Source organism: Felis catus, chromosome D4, assembly GCF_018350175.1.
Source record: "Felis catus isolate Fca126 chromosome D4, F.catus_Fca126_mat1.0, whole genome shotgun sequence".
Classification (NCBI taxonomy): domain Eukaryota; kingdom Metazoa; phylum Chordata; class Mammalia; order Carnivora; family Felidae; genus Felis; species Felis catus.
The window spans coordinates 64,493,842-64,516,114 of NC_058380.1; the positions used below are offsets into that span (position 1 = coordinate 64,493,842).

The 22,273-nt window shown below is 35.1% G+C and overlaps 1 protein-coding gene across 17 annotated transcripts in view; it reads left to right on the plus strand.

The window, feature by feature from the left end:
- CYLC2 (cylicin 2) overlaps positions 1 to 22,273 on the plus strand; it is a 79,463-nt gene that overhangs the window by 42,759 nt on the left and 14,431 nt on the right. For 13 of the 17 annotated variants that reach the window (XM_045043782.1, XM_045043789.1, XM_045043786.1 and 10 more), the window contains 3 exons: positions 1,970 to 2,103; positions 3,204 to 3,318; positions 3,650 to 3,813. The gene's annotated coding sequence lies outside the window, so the exon portion shown is untranslated. Of the gene's footprint in view, positions 1 to 843; positions 996 to 1,969; positions 2,104 to 3,203; positions 3,319 to 3,649; positions 3,814 to 22,273 lie in introns of those variants that run through there. The other 4 variants (XM_045043792.1, XM_045043794.1, XM_045043784.1 and 1 more) reach the window with 3 other exon arrangements.

Below are 22,273 nucleotides of genomic sequence, written 5' to 3' on the forward strand. Positions count from 1 at the left end.
AAAAATAAGAGGGGAGTAATCATTTTAAGATAGAGAATTGCTCAAAAGCTTATAAATAATGTGGAATATCCATTTATCTCTACTGGTCTTTTTTCAGTAATTTTTGTATTTTTCATCGTGCTCTGTAAGATCTATTTTTAATCTATTGGACAATAATTCATGAGAAATTTGGAAGAACTCTGGTGTTTTGATCTTGAATTCAATATGGCATCTGGAGAGATCTAATAATTTTTAATAAAGCACAGCTTCCATTTCAACCTTCTCCTTGTTAAATGATTTATTTTTTAAATTTTTCTAAATTAAAAAAATTTTTTTTCTTATTTGAGAGAGAAAGAGAGAGCAAGAACAGGGAGGGACAGAGAGAGAGAGAGGAAGAGAGAAGATCTCAAGTAGCCTCTGCGCTGACAGCCAGGCTCAAACTCACAAATCATGAGGTCATTATCTGAGTGGAAATGAAGAGTCCTACTCTTAACCCACTGAGTCACCCAGGTGCCCATTCTTGTCAAATGATTTAAATGAAACTCGTGACTTCTTCAGCCTAATCTGGAGCCTCATACGTGATAAAATCAAAATTGCCTATGGAGATAAAGTATAATATGTTACAAATGAATAATATTTTTAGGAGAGAATATTGAGGGGGGTAACCAAAGAGTAACTCCTAGTTTTCTTATTAGACAAAAGTATCAGAGAAAAAATAACAGGAAATCTACTCAAGGTGCTGAATCTGTTCAAGAATTAACTTTATGGTTTTCAAAAAGTTATAAGCTAAATTTATACATTTCCTAAGTTATTACATGCAAAAGGAGATAGTTGCCACAGTAATTACATTTGTAATTCCTATAGCTGGCAATAACCAGAGAAGGAAGTTTCATGGTGTATAGAGAGGGTAAAAGAACATGGAATGGTGAAGTTCAGCCTTTGGATAAAGGAAGTGAAAAAAAAAAAAAAAAAAAAAAAGCCTGGGCATTGAAAATGTATTTTCATGGAGAAAAAAGGTAAGATGTGGTTTTTACTGATACCACAATTAAGCACCACACGATATGTTTGAAAATCTAACGATTTATCTAAATAAAAGCATCCTTAAGACAATTTCAATATAAATCATGTCCAAAATATTTACCTTGAATGTTCCTTGGAATGCCTATGTGAGTATGTCAAGTGATATGGATCACTACCTTTCAGCGTAGGGATTTTTATGTAATTGAACCACAGTTGATATACAATTTTAATTTTACATTAGGTTCAGGTGTACAACAATGTTTCAACACAGAATAGGACACTTTGGCTTTGACTAGCTATAACTTTTAGAAGATGTTCTCCTTAGATCCAGGATTGCACAAATATCAGTATCTCTTCAACTTCAAATATATGCAAAACCAGAAAAAATTGGGAAGATGGAAATTAATGTGTACTGCTGGTTCCCAGTTCAAGCATAGATCTGGAGATATGAATGAATGAATGGATGTTAAAGTTGATAAAGAATGGAAAACGTGGGTAGAGAGAGTGGCCTAAGATTGAGGAAAAGCAGCAACCTCTCTGGTAGCAGTTGTTTACCACTATGGTCAGAAAGTAGGCTATGGGGCAGATTTTTTAATTTTTTTTAACATTTATTTATTTTTGAGACAGAAAGAGAGCATGAATGGGGGAGGGGCAGAGAGAGAGAGGGAGACACAGAATCTGAAGCAGGCTCCAGGCTCTGAGCCATCAGCCCAGAGCCTGACGCGGGGCTCGAACTCACGGACCGCGAGATCGTGACCTGAGCTGAAGTCGGACGCTCAACTGACTGAGCCACCCAGGCACCCCAGATTTTTTTCTCTAACACATTGCCATGGGAACATCATTGCCTACTCCTGCTCTTTCTGGGCAGAAAAAAGATACAAAACTAACATAATGCTAGCACCAGAATTGTTGTGAGGTGCAGGTAGCAATTAATGCAGGATGATTATTCTTCTCCTGACCTTTATTCAAGGCTTACAACCAAACCAGGAGAACAGCTTTAATGGGAGTCATTTGCTAAACCACCTAAAGAAAGTGAAACAAAGATGATCAAGATTATGACTATGTGAAATCTCCCACCCATCAGAAGCCCTACTGTAATTGCATGTAGGTAAAGTGTATTAAGAATTTTAAAACAATGCATTTTTCATTTATCGATTTTTTTTCTTTTATTCATATTTCTTTATTGTTTCCTTTAGAATTTTCATAGACTTTTTTTGTGTGTATGCACAGTAGTAATCCTAGAATTGGTATATTTTCTCCCATTTACTACTTCTAAGGACAATATACTCTAGTATAGAATTTAATTTTTTTTGGTTTATTTCTGATAATTCCCAATTAATTTCATATTGTTGTCTTACCTTCTCATTAATCATTGCTCGTAAAAAAGTAGCAAAAAAGAAAAGGCTGTATGCCAATTGATTCAGTTGATTTACCAGGGAAAGTAACTTCCTCTTAAGAAGAGAAATTCACTTTGTCTTAAAGTACGTTAACAGAATAATGGGGTAGTTGAGCATGAAAGATGAGGCCTTCTAAACATAACCCAGATAGAAGGTGTTTACTTTACAAAAAGTCAATTTCTCTACGTAAGAAACAAACAGGATTTTTTTTTTTGGAGTTGGGGCTGGGGGTGGAGAGGGAAGGTGATGGTTAATGCTGGAGAAAGTTATCCTAAGAGGCAAGAGTAAGACACCAATAAAGGGCATAAGAAAGCCAGGGAAAAATTATCTTTTATGTGTAATGGACATCTAATTTTAGGAGAGTGATATTTAGTATGTAAGGTCTTTGTTGCCACATCTATTGTTATTATCTGCTAGCCCCATACTTACAAAGAAAGACATTTGTACCACTAGTTTTGTTTAATGGCATAAATGATGTTTAATTGGGAAAATGGTAATTATAAAGAGGACAGAGAAGGAATTTCAAAAGGAGGCTTAAGGTGAGCAACACTTGTGAAACAAGCTTATAAATGAATTAACCATTAATATATATCTCCTATTAATACTGAATCTTTCTGAAATTCAGAGTAATAGAGAAAATCTCAAAGATGATTTAATTATACTTAAAGATTTCTTATTTAGATATAAAGGGCATCCTATAATGCTGAAGGCCTAGAATCACCTGGAATATGTTTATTTCATAAAGAGCTCTTTAATTTTCAAACAAATAGAGTTTTTATTTGTTGCCTCTGATTTTCTTTAATAAAGGAAATGATCTGGAAAAAAAAAGAATGGCCATCAACTATATTCAGCATACTCTGTTTATCTCTTCAGAAACTTCTCCTTCATGATGTTTCCCCCCATCACCCCAGTGAAACATGCAGTAAGTATGTCTGTGTCTCAAATATCTTCTTAGAGGGTACATCAGTCATATTGGTTTGGGACCCACCTTAATGACCTCATTTAGCCATAATCACCTACATAATTTACTTATCTCCAAATACAGACACATTCTGAGATACTGGGGGTTAGGATTTCAACATTTGAATTTGGAGGGACACAATTATGCCCATGAAAAAGGACATATGAAACTAGTTTATTTCACAGATTTAATCACTCAGAATCCTCAAGTGCTGGGTTTGGAACTCACAGCTTCAGTAGAGGAACAGAAGAATTTTACCATCTGATGTGACTCTGCTCTGATTATATTTTAGGACTACCATGAAGATATACTAAAAATTCTAACACCCTGGTGGAGTCTAAAATCCCATTCAGTTGCAAATCTTCCTGTCATGGGAGTTGATTGCCAGCTCTAATTTTGAGTGAACGCATTAAACATGATGGTGAAAATATCAATTAAAAAAATCTACTCTCCATACTACGTGTGTCTATTTCCATGTGTGTTCTTCCCTAACTTACATTCCACCTACACATAGTTGTTTGTGGCTTCTATTTTGTCAAACTCTTAAAACATTCTTAGTTAAAATCATCTATTTTTTTTTCTACTATCCTACCTTAACCTTGTCTTCAGTTCTTGCTCCTTAAAGATTGGGATGTGGGGGGACACTTTTCTCCTTTACCACATAATTCTTTTGTCAGGAATTTCAGGATTTCCTCAAAGTTTGCAGTTCTATGCTTGACATTCTCTAATTTCAACACTGATGTTTTTCATTTTATATTCTCATATTTTTGTAATTTGGGTTGGTTCTTGTATGGATTTGAAAACTTACACTTATTCTAGGCTATTATTCCCAAGAATTCCCCCATTACAAGGTTTGTATCTACCTGAATGCCCCAAAGATCCCAAAAATGCCAGTATTCAGGTTCCTAATTCCTAGTTTTCCCCATTTTTAATACAGTCCTCCTTGACAGTTTGAAATTTAGCAGATAAACTTGTGAACATGAAGTAGTTTTGAGTTAATTCAAAGTCATCATCAGGGAAGAAAATTCTTGTCAATAAAATTAAAATCTGTACCCATCAATACTAGTATAGATCATTTCCCTTTAACAGATTGCTTTTGTATTTCAAACATTTTTTTTCAATTTAAATATTAAGCATTTACAATCAAGTGCTAATTTATTTTCAATCCTACTTCCACTATTTCCCCACCTTTCTTCTTTAATCCAACATTATATGTCAACATTCCTTTTCTTCCAAAATATATTTTATCCTTCCTTTCCCTGGTATTTTTACAATACTATTTACTCGATCTGGAATATCATATTCTTCCACTGTATCTGTTAAACATTTTTATATCCCCCGGTGTTTCTATTTAGGCAGCTAGCCTCATGAAGAATTTCCAGTCCATCTTCTATAATCTGAGTTTAAGGTCTCAAGGGGCATCTACTAGAGAAATGTTGAGCTCTCCTTATCTTCATGAGCAGAAATCAGCATTAAATACGGACAGCAGTGTAATTCTTCCAAAGGAATTATATTTGAACTCTCTATCAATTCCTCTAATCAGGACTGGCTCCATTGATGAGTAAAGTTGCACAGTGTCCAGCACTTAAAAAGGCCCTACACTTGGGGTTTCATGTTCTATAGACATCATTTAAAAATTATCTTTGAATTGGCGTTTTATAAATGAGTCCTATTAGACAATGCAGGACTGGAATGGGTAGGATCAGATTTAAGTGAGAGCCTTGCAGTGTCTGGGGCTGGGCAAGGTTGCAGCTTCCCTGACTCTGGCAGTTAGCTGAATAGTACCTTCCAAGGGGATTTGATGGGGAACTCTTCACACATTCCCCATCCAGATACTGAGTGCATCCCAGCATGGAATCTGCAATCCTTTGGAGGTCTGCAGGGTTAGGGTGGTGGGCTCTGGAGAAAAAGAAACTGATTCCCTGCCCCAAACCAGGGCCCTGCATTTTCACTTTGTACTGGGCCCCGTAAATTATATAGCCAACTATACCTCCAATGAATACCAATTAATCTAAAGTAATAGGAGGAAAGGAGGGGAAAAAAGTATTAGGAACTCCTTTTCTCCCATTCACACAGTTCAACATTTAAAATTAAGTAAGAGTATCATGGGTAAAAAGGCACTTCACGGCCACTGTCTGTATTTTTTGTCATTTGAATGGTTTCAATAAATATTGTTATTCTGTTAAATTGAATTAATATAGTTCTGAAGGTAAGATCTGTACGTATCTGAGTAACTAGAAAGCAAACATAAGTGTATTCTGAGAAAAAAGAAAAAAAGATTCTCTAAATAAAAGATATATATAAAAGTTGTTTAAAAAAGCAGATGATGTAACTGGCACATTATAAGTGTTGATGGTTAGTGAAAATAAAAGACTTTTTAAGGAGATGAGTGAGGTCTTTGTTATATAATTATATATCAGAAAATATCTCTCAGTGCTCAATAAAATTCACAACACTTGAGCAGTAATTTTGTGAAGCGTAACAAAGGGGGACCTACCAAAGTAGTGCACTAGGGTGCTGATCAGTGATAGCCTATGAACCCAGCATAGTCGAACTGTGTTATTTCACCAGGACTAAGAACTCAGCCCAAACATGTGAGCTTCCTGTACCATCTTTGCTGCAGAGAACAGGATAAAAATGAACTATCACTAAAAATAAGGGCAGACACTTAGATATGATTAAATATGTTATGGACATATCATATACACCATAAAAACTATACTGAGACAGATACTGTTAACATACAGATAAGGAACCTAAGGCACAGAGAGGTGATTTGCACACCACACAGAGATTACAAGTGGAATAAACAGGATTTGAACTATGTATGACTCTTCATCTCAGGACCTATACCCTTAACCTCTACATCTCTATCTCTCTATTGATTCTTAGTTTCCTAATATAGGTAAATGTAATTTCAAGTTTTTCCTCAGACAACATCTGACTTATACTAACTTGGATCTTTTTTCTCTCATTCTTAGTCAACATGGGGAAACAGCCAAAAATGCAAAACCATTCTAATACGTTAGGAGTCAGTTCCCTCTCTCTCTCTCTCTCTCTCTCTCTCTCTCTCTCTCAATTGCTTGAAAGCGTGTAGTCATATTTCTGATAGACCAGTAGCAATAAGACTAGATTTTTGAAACAGTTTATACTATAGTTATTTTATGTTTATTTTAGTCTGCAATTTGTATCTTTTGAGTTATATTATATTACATTATATTATATTATATATTATATTATATTATATATTATATCATATTATAAATGATGATATTTGCTCAGGATTGGTCAATATGATATTTTCCAATTAGATAATCATTTTAACTTCTACATCATTTTTCGTAGTATATTGTCCAAAAACGGGTAAAGGTATCCTAGATTAGACTTCACAATTACTATTATACTGAGATTGTACTGAGGACTCCACAGCATACCATTTGACAGGTGGTATTTATTAAATACATGACATTAGAGAAGGCAGAAAATAACAAAGGCAGAGACAGACATGATAAACATGTCTGTATTTCACCTATGAATTTTAGTTTTCAGTGACTTTGACAGTTAAGATAATGCGAGGCTAGTGTCACTGCTGATTTTTTTTTTTAAGTTTGTTCAGAAATTCATTTTTCTTACCTTCGAGTTAAAGAGTCAGTGTTTCTAGCCAAGATAGACAATAACAGGGTCACACAAGGTATAGGAAACTACAGAATATAAATTATTTTTGTGACTTTGACTAAAAATAAAAACAGATTCTCATATTGGTGTATATTTTAAAAATACTAGAATGTATTACACTTATTATGTGTCAGGAAATATGACCCTAAAAAGACAGCACTCTCTCTGCTTAAATTGCCTTAATATATTTTCTTGATCTACCCTAAAAATACACTCTATCATTCTGTTATTTTTCCCTGATCTGACTTAACATAATCATATATTCCTTTTCTTTGACTCTGTTTGCATAAAAGTAAGTGATGGTTAATCAATCACCCTTTTCTCCCTACTTTCCAGGAGTCAGCCTGCCTTTGCACTCAACCAACTTTCCTTCTCTAGACAAATTTATTACGAGTAGCTCTGCTTCTCTTTGGAGAGGTCTGCAAGAAGTCTAAAACTTCAACTGAGGTGTGCCCTGCTGAACCTTATTCAAATGGCCTGGGGATCTCACCGGTGGATGTAGATAAATAGCCATGGCCTTTGCAGTATGAGCTCTTGATATTCTATTGGCTATATTTAGCTTTACCTTTTATTGCAGGAGATGCTGAAGCTGAATGCAATCTTCCTGACGCAATGTTGAACAAAATAACATGTCCTACTTTTCTTTTTTTAAAGCTGTTGATTTCAATAAGTCCCACAGAGCATATAGGCGTGAGCTTCTAGCTTTAACTTAATGCTAAGTAGACAACACTGGATAAACTACCCCGACTTCCATTTGGGATTAAAAGCAAGGACAGGAATAGTAAATATTCAAACTTAGATGCATGTGGTTGTCCCAGACTTAGGAATCAGGGTCCTATATGGTCTCACATGAATTCTAGGTTTATAAACTATGTATGAGAGACAAACATAAGTTTTCCCATGAAAAGGTGTCTGATTTTATTAAAACACAAAAAGAACTGATGGCTCACTCTTATTGTTGTGAAAATATGCCAATTTCTTAAGTCAAGTTAGTTAAAATACTCATGAAACTATTGCAAACCCGAAGGATAAGAAAGCAATTTAAAAGGCCTGAAATTAAAGCACTGCCCCTGGAAACCAATACATCAACGGGAAACTAGAGTGGATTCTGTCATACCGTCAGAATGAAAACGAAAAGGAACGCAGAAGACACATAAACTAAAAGTGGAAAGAGTTTTCCTTAAGACAAATGAGAAATCTTAAGAGACAGATTAGATACATATAAAATGAAAAATGAGATACTGATAGCCAAACAGACCAATATAAAAAAAAAGTAGGCTTACATTACTGCTTTTAGGGAAGACACTGGACAATGTGTCTTAATTAGTAATGTGGTGTGGGATTAATAAAGCAGCACATTCTCAAGACAGCTCTCTTTTGGTACAATTGTGGTATTCAAAAGAAAAACTGAAACTAAGTGATTTGATTACGTACGTTTTCTAAGAGATAATTTGCACATGTGCAAATATCCCTCAAGATATTTTAAAGCATCATAGATCAAATGTTTATGTCAATTTAGTTTAAATGCAAAAAGCATGGATTCTGAAATAGACTGCTGTTTTGATAAATAAATTTATAAATAAATCTAATTTATTTATTTATTTATTTATTATTTATTTATTTATTTAATAAATAAATAAATAAATATCAGTCTCTGCTAGGCTCCTAAATATCACCAAATTTATATTGTGGGACATAAATTTTGCTGGGAAGCTTGTTGAGGGCTAGGATTTAGCTTGTTTTTATTTATTTATTTTTTATATTTTAAATATTTGGTAGTACGGGCTGGTGCAGTAACAGTTTTCTTTCACATTAAGCTCTATAAAAGTGATATTCATGAGAGACTTGGCACTGGTTCTAAACAATTTCTGATGTCCTAAACAACTTAGCACCACTCCATTGAGAAACACCTAAGACTGAAATTTCCATTTGAATCCCAACTTTGCCTATGCTTTGATCCAAATTTATCATACTAGAAAATAAAAGCTAAACTTGGCTTACTAGGTTAACATCATCAATTCAGTTCACCAGCCATTTGCTGAAGTTCCAGTATCGTGTATTTTTTATTGAGGCTTTAGCACTTGATGCCAATGCCAAAACTGTTCAGTTAAGCTGATGCCAAATTCTTGCACAGAAATTGTGATACTATAAATGTTGTAGTTGAACCCATTAAGATTTGGTATACTTTGTTATTCAGCAATGGTAAGCGAAGCACAGAGCAAAGAATTTCATAAAAAGCTTTGGCTTGCAATCTTAATATTCTGCTTTGTTGAGCTAGTCTGAACCATGGCGTGAATTATTTTAGCCGCTCTTCAGGTCCTCAATTGTATGACAATGCAGTATAAAGGCCTGCTATGATTCTAAACCCTTATATCAATCCTGGATCTTAAAATCTGCAGAAATTTAGAAAGTAAGAAACAACAAACTGGACCAAACCATTCCACTCACAAACTATACATACTCAACCCCAGAAAAAAGTTTTTGTTTTTGTTTTTTTTTACATTTTTCTCACTGCTGTGAACAAAATATCTTATTCCACATAATTACCCTTACTAGCACTCTGGTACAGAAAAAAAAATCCATGATATTCGTGTATTTATTGCACAACAAAAACTCGACTGAAACATTTATTACTTCTTTTTTTTTCAATATATGAAATTTATTGTCAAATTGGTTTCCATACAACACCCAGTGCTCATCCCAAAAGGTGCCCTCCTCAATACCCATCACCAACCCTCCCCGCCCTCCCACCTCCCATCAACCCTCAGTTTGTTCTCAGTTTTTAAGAGTCTCTTATGCTTTGGCTCTCTCCCACTCTTTCTTTTTTTTCCTTACCCTTCCCCATGGGTTTTTGTTAAGTTTCTCAGGATCCACATAAGAGTGAAAACATATGGTATCTGTCTTTCTCTGTATGGCTTATTTCACGTAGCATGACACTCTCCAGTTCCATCCACGTTGCTACAAAGGGCCATATTTCATTCTTTCTCATTGCCACGTAGTACTCCATTGTGTATATAAACCACCATTTCTTTATCCATTCATCAGTTGATGGACATTTAGACTCTTTCCATAATTTGGCTATTGTTGAGAGTGCTGCTATAAACACTGGGGTACAAGTGCCCCTATGCTTCAGTACTCCTGTATCTCTTGGGTAAATTCCTAGCAGTGCTATTGCTGGGTCATAGGGTAGGTCTATTTTTAATTTTTTTGAGGAACCTCCACACTGTTTTCCAGAGTGGCTGCACCAATTTGCATTCCCACCAACAGTGCAAGAGGGTTCCCGTTTCTCCACATCCTCTCCAGCATCTATAGTCTCCTGATTTGTTCATTTTGGCCACTCTGACTGGCGTGAGGTAATATCTGAGTATGGTTTTGATTTGTATTTCGCTGATGAGGAGCAATGTTGAGCATCTTTTCATGTGCCTGTTGGCCATCCGGATGTCTTCTTTAGAGAAATGTCTATTCATGTTTTCTGCCCATTTCTTCACTGGGTTATTTGTTTTTCAGGTGTGGAGTTGGTGAGCTCTTTATAGATTTTGGATAATAGCCCTTTGTCTGATATGTCATTTGCAAATATCTTTTCCCATTCCATTGGATGCCTTTTAGTTTTGTTGGTTGTTTCCTTTGCTGTGCAGAAGCTTTTTATCTTCATAAGGTCCCAGTAGTTCATTTTTGCTTTTAATTCCCTTGCCTTTGGGGATGTGTCAAGTAAGAGATTGCTACGGCTGAGGTCAGAGAGATCTTTTCCTGCTTTCCCCTCTTTTGATGGTTTCCTGTCTCACATTCAGGTCCTTTATCCATTTTGAGTTTATTTTTGTGAATGGTGTGAGAAAGTAGTCTAATTTCTACCTTCTGCATGTTGCTGTCCAGTTCTCCCAGCACCATTTGTTAAAAAGACTGTCTTTTTTCCATTGGATGTTCTTTCCTGCTTTGTCAAAGATGAGTTGGCCATACGTTTGTGGGTCTAGTTCTGGGGTTTCTATTCTATTCCATTGGTCTATGGTCTGTTTTTGTGCCAATACCATGCTGTCTTGATGATGACAGCTTTGTAGTAGAGGCTAAAGTCTGGGATTGTGATGCCTCCTGCTTTGGTCTTCTTCTTCAAAATTCCTTTGGCTATTCGGGGCCTTTTGTGGTTCCATATGAATTTTAGGATTGCTTGTTCTAGCTTCCAGAAGAATGCTGGTGCAATTTTGATTGGGATTGCATTGAATGGGTAGATAGCCTTGGATAGTATTGACATTTTGACAATATTTATTCTTCCAACCCGTGAGCACGGAATGTTTTTCCATTTCTTTATATCTTCTTCAATTTCCTTCATAAGCTTTCTATAGTTTTCAGCATACAGATCTTTTACATCTTTGGTTAGATTTAGTCCTAGATATTTTATGCTTCTTGGTGCAATTGTGAATGGGATCAGTTTATTTGTCTTTCTGTTGCTTCATTATTAGTGTATAAGAATGCAACTGATTTCTGTACATTGATTTTGTATCCTGCAACTTTGCTAAATTCATGTATCAATTCTAGCAGACTTCTGGTGGAGTCTATCGGATTTTCCACTTACAAGATCATGTCATCTGAAAAAGTGAAAGTTTAACTTCATCTTTGCCAATTTTAATGCCTTTGATTTCCTTTTGTTGTCTGATTGCTGATGCTAGCACTTCCAACACTAATTTAAACAACAGCGGTGACAGTGGACATCCCTGTCGTGTTCCTGATCTCAGGGAAAAAGCTCTCAGTTTTTCCCCATTGAGGATGATGTTAGCTGTGGGCTTTTCATAAATGGCTTTTATGATGTTTAAGTATGTTCCTTCTATCCCAACTTTCTCGAGGGTTTTTATTAAGAAACGTTGCTGAATTATGTCAAAGGCCTTTTCTGCATCGATTGACAGGATCATATGGTTCTTATCTTTTCTTGTATAATGTGATGTATCACGTTGATTGATTTGCGAATGTTGAACCAGCCCTGCATCCCAGGAATGAATCCCACTTGATCATGGTGAATAATTCTTTTTATATGCTGTTGAATTCGATTTGCTAGTATCTTATTGAGATTTTTGCATCAATATTCATCAGGGATATTGGCCTTTAGTTCTCTTTTTTTGCTGGGTCTCTGTCTGGTTTAGGAATCAAAGTTAATACTGGCTTCATGGAATGAGTCTGGAAGTTTTCCTTCCTTTTCTATTTCTTGGAATAGCTTGAGAAGGATAGGTATTATCTCTGCTTTAAACGTCTGGTAGAACTCCCCTGGGAAGCCATCTGGTCCTGGGCTCTTATTTGTTGGGAGATTTTTGATAACTGATTCAATTTCTTTGCTGGTTATGGGTCTGTTCAAGCTTTCTATTTCCTCCTGATTGAGTTTTGGAAGTGTGTGGGTGTTTCGGAATTTGTCCATTTCTTCCAGGTTGTCCAGTTTGTTGGCATATAGTTTTTCATAGTATTCCCTGATAATTGTTTGTATCTCTGAGGGATTGGTTGTCATAATTCCATTTTCATTCATGATTTTATCTCTTTGGGTCATCTCCCTTTTCTTTTTGAGAAGCCTGGCTAGAGGTTTATCAATTTTGTTTATTTTTTCAAAAAACCAACTCTTGGTTTCATTGATCTGCTCTACAGTTTTTTTAGATTCTATATTGTTTATTTCTGCTCTGATCTTTAGTATTTCTCTTCTGCTGGGTTTAGACTGCCTTTGCTGTTCTGCTTCTAGTTCCTTTAGGTGTGCTGTTAGATTTTGTATTTGGGATTTTTCTTGTTTCTTGAGATAGGCCTGGATTGCAATGTATTTTCCTCTCAGGACTGCCTTTGCTGCATCCCAAAGCGTTTGGATTGTTGTATTTTCATTTTTGTTTGTATCCATATATTTTTTAATTTCTTCTCTAATTGCCTGGTTGACCCACTCATTCTTTAGTAGAGTGTTCTTTAACCTCCATGCTTTTGGAGGTTTTCCAGACGTTTTCCTGTGGTTGATTTCAAGCTTCATAGCATTGTAGGCCGAAAGTATGCATGGTATGACCTCAATTCTTGTATACTTATGAAGGGCTGTTTTGTGACCCAGTATGTGATCTATCTTGGAGAATGTTCCATGTGCACTCAAGAAGAAAGTATATTCTGTTGTTTTGGGATGCAGAGTTCTAAATATATCTGTCAAGTCCATCTGATCCAATGTCTCATTCAGGGTCCTTGTGTCTTTATTGACCGTGTGTCTAGATGATCTATCCGTTTCTGTAAGTGGAGTGTTAAAGTCCCCTGCAATTATCACATGCTTATCAATAAGGTTGCTTATGTTTGTAATTGTTTTATATATTTGGGGGCTCCTGTATTCGGTGCATAGACATTTATAATTGTTAGCTTTCCTGATGGACAGACCCTGTGATTATCATATAATGCCCTTCTTCATCTCTTGTTACAGCCTTTAATTTAAAGTCTAGTTTGTCTGATATAAGTATGGCTACTCCAGCTTTCGTTTGGCTTCCAGTCGCATGATAAATAGTTCTCCATCCCCTCACTCTCAATCTGAAGGTGTCCTCAGGTCTAAAATGAATCTCTTGTAGACAGCAAATAGATGGGTCTTGTTTTTGTTTTTGTTTTTGTTTTTTGTTTTTTTTTTTTTAATCCATTCTGATACCCTATGTCTTTTGGTTGGCTCATTTAGTCCATTTACATTCAGTGTTATTATAGAAAGATATGGGTTTAGAGTCATTGTGATGTATGTTTTATGCTTGTAGTGATGTCTCTGGTACACTGTGTCACAGGATCCCCCTTAGGATCTCTTGTAGGGCTGTTTTAACATTTATTATTTCCGATACCTGTTTAGCTGATTATGTACTTTTTTAATGTAGATAATCCTATCACCTGTAGCATGGGAAAAACTCTTGTAATACTTAACTCTTACATAATTTTCCTATAATTGCACTGACTAGTACTCATAGAAAATGTAAATAAGAATAATACAAATCATAACTGGGAATAGTTTTGTTAAAAACTTTAATGTAGCTACCTTTAAGGTCCATAGTTCAGGGCATTATATGCTTACTTGTTTTATGTATTCCATATGTGATTCATTTTTATAAACTGCCAAAAATAATCCCACTCCCCTCATTTTATCAGTGGACTTTTAAAAGTTTTTGTTTTGCCCAGTAATCTCTTTTCCTATTAAGATGTTGCGGCTGGAGGAACAAAATAGATGGGACATCATACAGGATCTCCATTACACAGGATGTCCAACTGTGCTTCTGACTCTTCTTTTCCATTCTTGTTTTGGTGTAATGCTAATTTCACCCTGTCAAAGCAGAGTCAGCAATTGTGACTTGACACCTACTTTGGTTTTGATTTTATTACAAAGATTTTAGAAGACAAGTCATGAAAAGCATAGAAAATGCTGAATTTTATACTGCTAGCCTCCTGTCTTTTTCATTGACATTTTGCTAAAAATTTAAATGTAATCTAAATTGGATATGGCTCCAAAATATCTTATTCCAAGATAGTAATAGCTTCCAAGTCACTAATCCACCCAAAGCTTTTCAACTCCTTCATTACTTGGCCAGACAGTACCAATACTAATCATATCCTTCTAAAAGTACTCTCACCCTCAAACACTATAAAACAATAGTATTGTGACATGTTTGTACTACGCGGGTTGTTTCTTTCCATTTCCATGGTCACCTTCTCTGTCAGCTGATATTTAAAAATTGAAATATCTCTAGTCCTTTTTTGTGCCCCCCATGCTTTTCTTTTCTCTTTTCCTTTCCTCTGTCTGCCTTATCACCCAACCCAACTATATAAATATTCCTACCTACAAGGAGATCCTATCTACTCCAATGGTTTAAACTCCATCACCACCATCTCTTAAATATCCATCTTAGGCTTTGAGCTCTCTTGAACTCTGATCTGAATATTCTACTAGTTCTTCATATTCTTTAATTTTTCTCCTTATAAATACTCCAAACTAGCAATGTCTCAAGCTAAAATTTTTATGCTCCTTTCTAAAACTGGTCTTTTTCTTTTCTCAATATCCTGTATCAGAAGTTACAACTACTTTTCAATTAGTTGTTCAAGCCAGCAATCTGCATGCCACGATTTCTTTTTTTTAAAGCTCATTTCTCAAATCTCCTCCCAAATACCTCTCAGATTTATTTATTTCCTTACAGACCTATTGCTACCACCCTAGTCCAATGCACCAATACATAGGACACATGAACTATCGAAACAGTCTTCATCTTCCTGCTTATACTCTGGTCCCTTTCCACACTATTCCCAGTGGTAAGCAGGAATGTTGTGGTATTTTTAGTGCAAATCTAATTGTCATCTTCATGCTTAAGTTACTTATTGGCTTAACTTTTACACACTGAAAAAATATTACTTTCTAGAACCCTCAAGTTCTTACACCTACATCTCTCTCAACAAACTCTTCATTGATTCACTAGAATTCAATTATGAAGGACTGCTTTTTGTTTCCATAATGCAGCTATTCTCCCTCAAAGTTAAGATGTTATCAAGGTGAACTCGCGTAACATTTAACACTCATTGTTTCTTGTATCTTTATCTTTATGGTGTTTGGTATACTTTATTTTGCTTTTTAATTAACTCTTTTTGTCACTAATTGGATTTCACTCTACTATAATTTTAAGCATGTGACTTAATTTCACACTTACTATAGTTACAATCATGTTCCATTTTTCAAAAATACTTTTGTAATTAGTATTTTCACATACACAAACATACACAGACACTCACTTCTATATGGCTTCACAGACATTCCCATATTAAGCTTTTATTATAATGTTTCTTATGATTTATACCAGCTTTTTATAATACTATACAGCAAAATTAATAGCTGGATTCTAAGCATTATAAACACAATGATTCCTTGCCAAATGCAAACTATTTTATAGCTAATGGAATCATCTCACAAATGTCTCTGTTCATTATTTTGCCTGAGGGAAGGAGTAAACATCATGATGTTAGTTTTCATTATTATCATCTTTGTCTCCTCTCCCCTAATTTTTTATGAGGTATTTTTGGCTATTGTCTTTTCTTTAGAATCATTTTTTTTTGTTAAAATATGTGTAATTTATCTACTGGTGGAACAGTTGGCATTGTTGAAGTTAAGCTAGTATCAGAAACCTAGGCATTATTTGCTACTTAAATCTCAAAATATATGGGGATTAGATGCACCCACCACTATGGTAACTGTTGAGGTACTAAAAATCTCACATTTCAAAAGGCATGTTCCAATTTCTAGAATATCTCAATGTCCCAAACCTATGCTATATTTTGCTCCAAAGTTTTGGAAATTTGCCACTTTCTCCTTCAGGGTATACTAACATTGGAAAAACAAAGTAAGGCTCCTAACATCTCAGAGATATTTCTTCCAAAATAGTCCTGTCACTGTTAGGTGTGGGGTGTGTTTGCATGTGTGTGTGTGCACAAACATGTGTGCACACGTGTTTATGTATCTACTTATACTACTGGTTTTCAAATGTTTAACTGAAAATCCTATGAAGAAGTAAGACTTCCAGAGTGACAGTTTGAGGAACTTGGGGAAACCGCTCCCACTTGTAAGGTATCTATTAAACAGATATAAAAATTGGCAATAACAATTATTTAACGTCTTTGGGGATTTATTAAAGAGCATGCAATAATTTAACAAAATTGGCCAAATTTAACAAAATATCTATTGGGCTTAATATGCACAGCCTTGGCACTTGATCTAGAGGCTTCCACCATCTACTCACAGTTCTGCCAGTGACTGTCCTCCAGCTCCATGGGTAGAAAAGCTATTCTGGGTAGATTAGGCTGATGAACACCAGCAGATCCCATTACTCCTTATATTCTCCTCACTGTAGAAGGCTTATATCAAGTGGGTAGTAGCAGTGGGACAATGGTGCTATCATCCTATCTTCAAATTCTAGTATGGATCCAGTGGGGCAGCTGGTGAAAAGTGGAGTCCCCCTTTTCTGCTGACTTGTGTGTTGCAGGACAGTTGCTCTGACAATCTTGCCAGTCAAGTGTCAGTTCTAATCTCTAGCTTCCTTTGGCAGAAACAATAAATTTGGCAGCCACTGAACATGGCAGAGCCCATCCACCCATTTCTGCACTAGAGGAGGTCCACACTGGGCAGTTCTCACTCCTCCCCATCCCCACCCACCCCCAGAAGCAGCTCCTCTCCACAGGAAAGAGATCTGTAAGGCAGCTGGGGAAGATCACGTTCCTGCCTTCAACACCCCAAACATGCTCCTTCTGCTGTGTACTCAGAGGTTCTTCCCAGGGTGGGGTGTGAGCAAGCGCCAAAAACTAACCACTCCATAGATCTTACCAAGTAATTCAACTTTAATCATATCAAGTTGTGAAACAATTTATAACCAAGACATGGTCGTCAACAATAAAGCAATCAGCTAGCAATTAATGGAGGCTAACATCTGGGTTTGATACCAACGATGCAGATTTGCTGGAAGCTTAATGGGAGATCAGGAGAAAAGATTGTCAGAGTGCTCAGCTAAATCCAAAATGAAATTAGAAAGCAAACATATACACAGTAATATTTTTAAATGTTAAGAATAAATTAAACATAACAAGTATAATAAACTACACTAAAGTTATAAAACATTTTTAAAGGAAATAAGATCTAGCTAAATGGAATGATATCCTATACACAAGACTAGAAGACTTACTATTGTTGAGATGCCAATACTCCTCAAATTGATCTTCAAATTCAATGCAAAGTCTATTAAAACTTCAACTTCCTTTTTTGCAGAAATTGACAAGATGATCCTTAAATTTACATGAAAATAAAGGGACCCAGTATATCCAAAATAATATAAATACAAAATCATGAAAATAATAAAATAATATTGAAAAAGAAGAACAGAGAAGTACTCATGCTTCACAATTTCAACACTTACTACAAAGGTATAATAATCAAGATAGTGGGGCGCCTGGGTGGCGCAGTCGGTTAAGCGTCCGACTTCAGCTAGGTCACGATCTCACGGTCCGTGAGTTCGAGCCCCGCGTCGGGCTCTGGGCTGATGGCTCAGAGCCTGGAGCCTGTTTCCGATTCTGTGTCTCCCCCTCTCTCTGCCCCTCCCCCGTTCATGCTCTGTCTCTCTCTGTCCCAAAAATAAATAAACGTTGAAAAAAAAATTTATAAAAAAAAATAATCAAGATAGTGAATTACTGATATAATGCTAAATGAATAGATAGCAATGAGAGCCCTGAAAGAAAGAAACCTTAAACTTATACTTCAATGATTTTTGATAAGGGTGCCAAGATAATGCAAAGTTTAAATATAGTTCTTTCAACAAACTGGGTTGGAACAAGATAACCAAGGCAAAGGTATGAAGTTGGACCCATACCTTTTATCATATACAAAAATTAACCAAAATATGCCATAGGCCCAACAGCTAAAAAACTATAAAATTCTTAAGCAAACACCAAGGAATAAATCGCTGTGATTTGGGTTAGTTTGGTTTCTTAGATAGGACATCAAAAGCACAAGCAATAACAATAAAAACAGATAAACTGGATCTCATGAAAGTTTTTAAAAAACACTTCTGTAGTTCAAAGAACATCACCATGAAAAAGAAAACCCACAGAAAGAAAATATTTGCCCTAAGACTATATAAACATGATAGGCAACTCAATTACATAAATCATTGAAATGGACAAAAATCTGAATAGACCTTTCTACAAAGATGATAGACAAGGGACCAATAAGCATATGAAAAGGTGCTCAACATCATTAGCCACTAGGGAAATGCAATTCTAAACCACAGTGAGATGTCACTTCATACCCACTATAATGGCTAAAACAAAACAAAGATAATGACATGTGCTGACAAGGCTATGGAGAAACTGGAAGCACCATGTATTGCTGGGTAGATACAGCCACTTAAAACAACAACAACAACAACAAAAAAAACCCTCCATGGTAGTTCTGCAAATAGGTAAACATAGAGTCACCATATGAACAAGCAATTCCACTCCAAGAGAAATGAAACATGCAGCCATACCAAAACAACAAAAAAGTATTTATAAGTTCATAGTAGTATCATTCATAATAGCCAAAAAGTGAAAAGGGCTCAAATGCCTATCAAATATGAAAGGATAAATATAGTATATCCACAAAATGAATTATTAGACAATTAAAAAGAAAGAAAAACTGTTACCTGCTACAACATGGATGATAAGGATCAAGTCACAAAGGGCAATATATTGTATGACACCATTTATATAGATTGTCCCATATAAGTAAATCTATAGAGACAGAAGTGGATTAGCAGTTGTTTAGGACTATGGTAGGAGTGGGAGTTTCTGGAAATGGGGAGTGAATGCTAATGGGTATTGGGTTTCTTTTTTGGGGCTATGAAAACATTAAAACTAATTGTGGTGATAGATACATGACTTAGAAATATACTAAAAACATCAAATTGTATACTTAAATGGACAAATTGCATGGTATTTGAATTGTATCTCAATAAAACTTAAAAATAGAAATATTACTACATTTTTACATTATGACACATACATGTTTGAATTTTCCATAGTTCAGATACATTTCAGAATTTTTAGGCCCAATTTTACAGTATAATCACTACATACTCAAACTTAACTTTATACCACTTAAGTAATAATCTCCTACCTCATTTGCATTCTCAAATATTACTTTATTGTCTAGAATTTTAATTATAATTCATGTGTAAGCCACAAAGTACTTATGTTTTTACTTATATTGTTTTTTATAACTTGTTGCATATCCCATGTTGCTAAGTAGTTGCTTTATGTCTTCCAAAATCAGAGAACATATAATTGATTACATTTGCTATTTTTTATTTCTGAAATACAAACTTTAAGAGAATAATTTGACACATATACAATATACTTATTGTCCTAACACACCTTTCTCGCTATAGTTTTATATTTCTCCCCCACCTTTCCTCTTCTTCCTCTACTACCTTCTACTCCTACTACTTCTGCTCCTTCCACTATCCTTTCTCTTTTTCATCTTTGCCTCCTCCTTCTACATACAATCCCTAGAGTTTTATTTTATATTTTTAAAAAAGAAGTTATTTGCCAACAGAGAACCTTATTTTTGTTCAGTACTTTTTAAAATAATTTGGAAGCCATGTAGTGATATGTTACTTTTGTGCATTATACTTGAAGCCATATTTTCACACTTGAATCTCTACTTCTCTAACTCATCATGTTAATTTTTTTATTGCCTTCTACCGAGTGAAATAAAGAAACTGACACAATACTATACTCCCACCCCCCTCCTGCATTGTTTCTAGTTGGTTAAATCTGGGATGGCTAATTTTTGCCTCAATTTCTCCTCTTTATTCTCTTTTACTTTTCTTATGGCAATTATTATTATAGTTTTCATAGATTGATTACCTAACACAAATATTTTGAATCTTACTAGGATTCTTTTTTACACATAGTTCTGATATTCCATAATTTTGCTTCTCAGTATCTGTCATTTTAACTAATTATATTTTGATTCTTTATTTGTTTTTATTCATTTCCTTATTGGCTTGTAAACTCCTCTTTATACAGATTTTCAGGGAAGTCATTTTTAGTGGCACCCATTGATTTCAGTTCAGTGACGTTGCTGTTCCCTTTACAAATTTATAAAGTACAGCATTTCAGGTCTTTCTCTTTTCTTATCCTCCCCATCCCCAACTTACTCTCCCCACCTCCCTGATGAAATGATTGGAAGTTCATACTCTATTGACCTGTGACTTTGATTTTACTATGTTCATTGGAGTAACATTACAGAATATTCCACTGGAAGACAGTATTAGGAGTTCACAAATAAAAGTATGAGGTTAAAAACAAAAACAAACCTTGAAAACACAAAACAGCTAATTTCCTCAGAACAGACTTTTTCCTTGCATGTGTCTAAACTTTTCACTGTTTCAATTAAGGCATTTATTCAATCCAAGAAAGGTTTCTTATGATAAAACTGTGATTATTTCTGATTTTAATGTTCTTGAGTCAAATACAGTGATATTAAATTTCTATACTTTAAATCTGATCTTTCACTTACAAATTTGTTTCCTCTCTAAATGCTCTAGAGATTTTTGCCATATTAATTTGCAATCTGACAGAGTGGCTTTTTGTACTCAGTATCACTAAAAATTTTTGTAGTGATGATTTTTCTATTCAGGGCTATGACTCAAGATGTAATTATATTATTGAATTCACAGACTCCTAACAGCAGGTCATTTCATTCAGATCTACTTCATTTCTTCTACTTTTTCTATAAGCCACTCGTCTATATCTATTACCTGATTTTTTATTTTTAATTTTTTTTCAACGTTTATTTTTATTTTTGGGACAGAGAGAAACAGAGCATGAAGGGGGGAGGGGCAGAGAGAGAGGGAGACACAGAATCGGAAACAGGCTCCAGGCTCTGAGCCATCAGCCCAGAGCCTGACGCGGGGCTGGAACTCACGGACCGCGAGATCGTGACCTGGCTGAAGTCGGACGCCTAACTGACTGCGCCACCCAGGCGCCCCTATTACCTGATTTTTTAAATCACTAATTTCATAATACAGCAATAAGAAAGACAAATATATATGGTACCTTAAATTTACTTTTTTATACTGATAACAGTAATTGATAACCAAGTAGGAAAAAAATCAATGAGGTATAACTGTAAATAGCAGTAGCAATCAACCTGATCTGACACTTATAAGATCTAACAGTAGCAAAATTATTTTTTTCAAGCTTACACAGAACATTCACCAAGACAGACCACATTCAAGTTCACAAACATGCCTTAGGAAGAGAACTTAAAAAATAAATGATACACAGTATGTTCTCTGATCACAAAGGAATTAAACTAGAAATAACAAAAAGATAGGAAAAAGTCCAACATTTAGAAATTAACAACACACATATAATGAGTGTATCAGTCAAAAGACAACTTTCAAAAGGAATTTTAAAATATTTTGAATGAAGTGAAAATGAAAAATCAATTTACCAACATTTTTCATGAATGGAGCATACAGAAGAAAAATTTAGGATTAAATATACATTAGAAAAGAAGTTAACATCTAAAATCAATAACCTGAGCTTCCATGTTAGGCAAACACTGAGAGAAGTGCAATTTAAGCCTATGGTAGAAGAACAAATAAAAATTATAGCAGAAATCAGTAAAATTGAAAATGGGGAAAAAGAGAGAAAAATCAATAAAAAACAAAAGCTGTTTATTTGAAAAGATAAAAAAAATACCAAATCA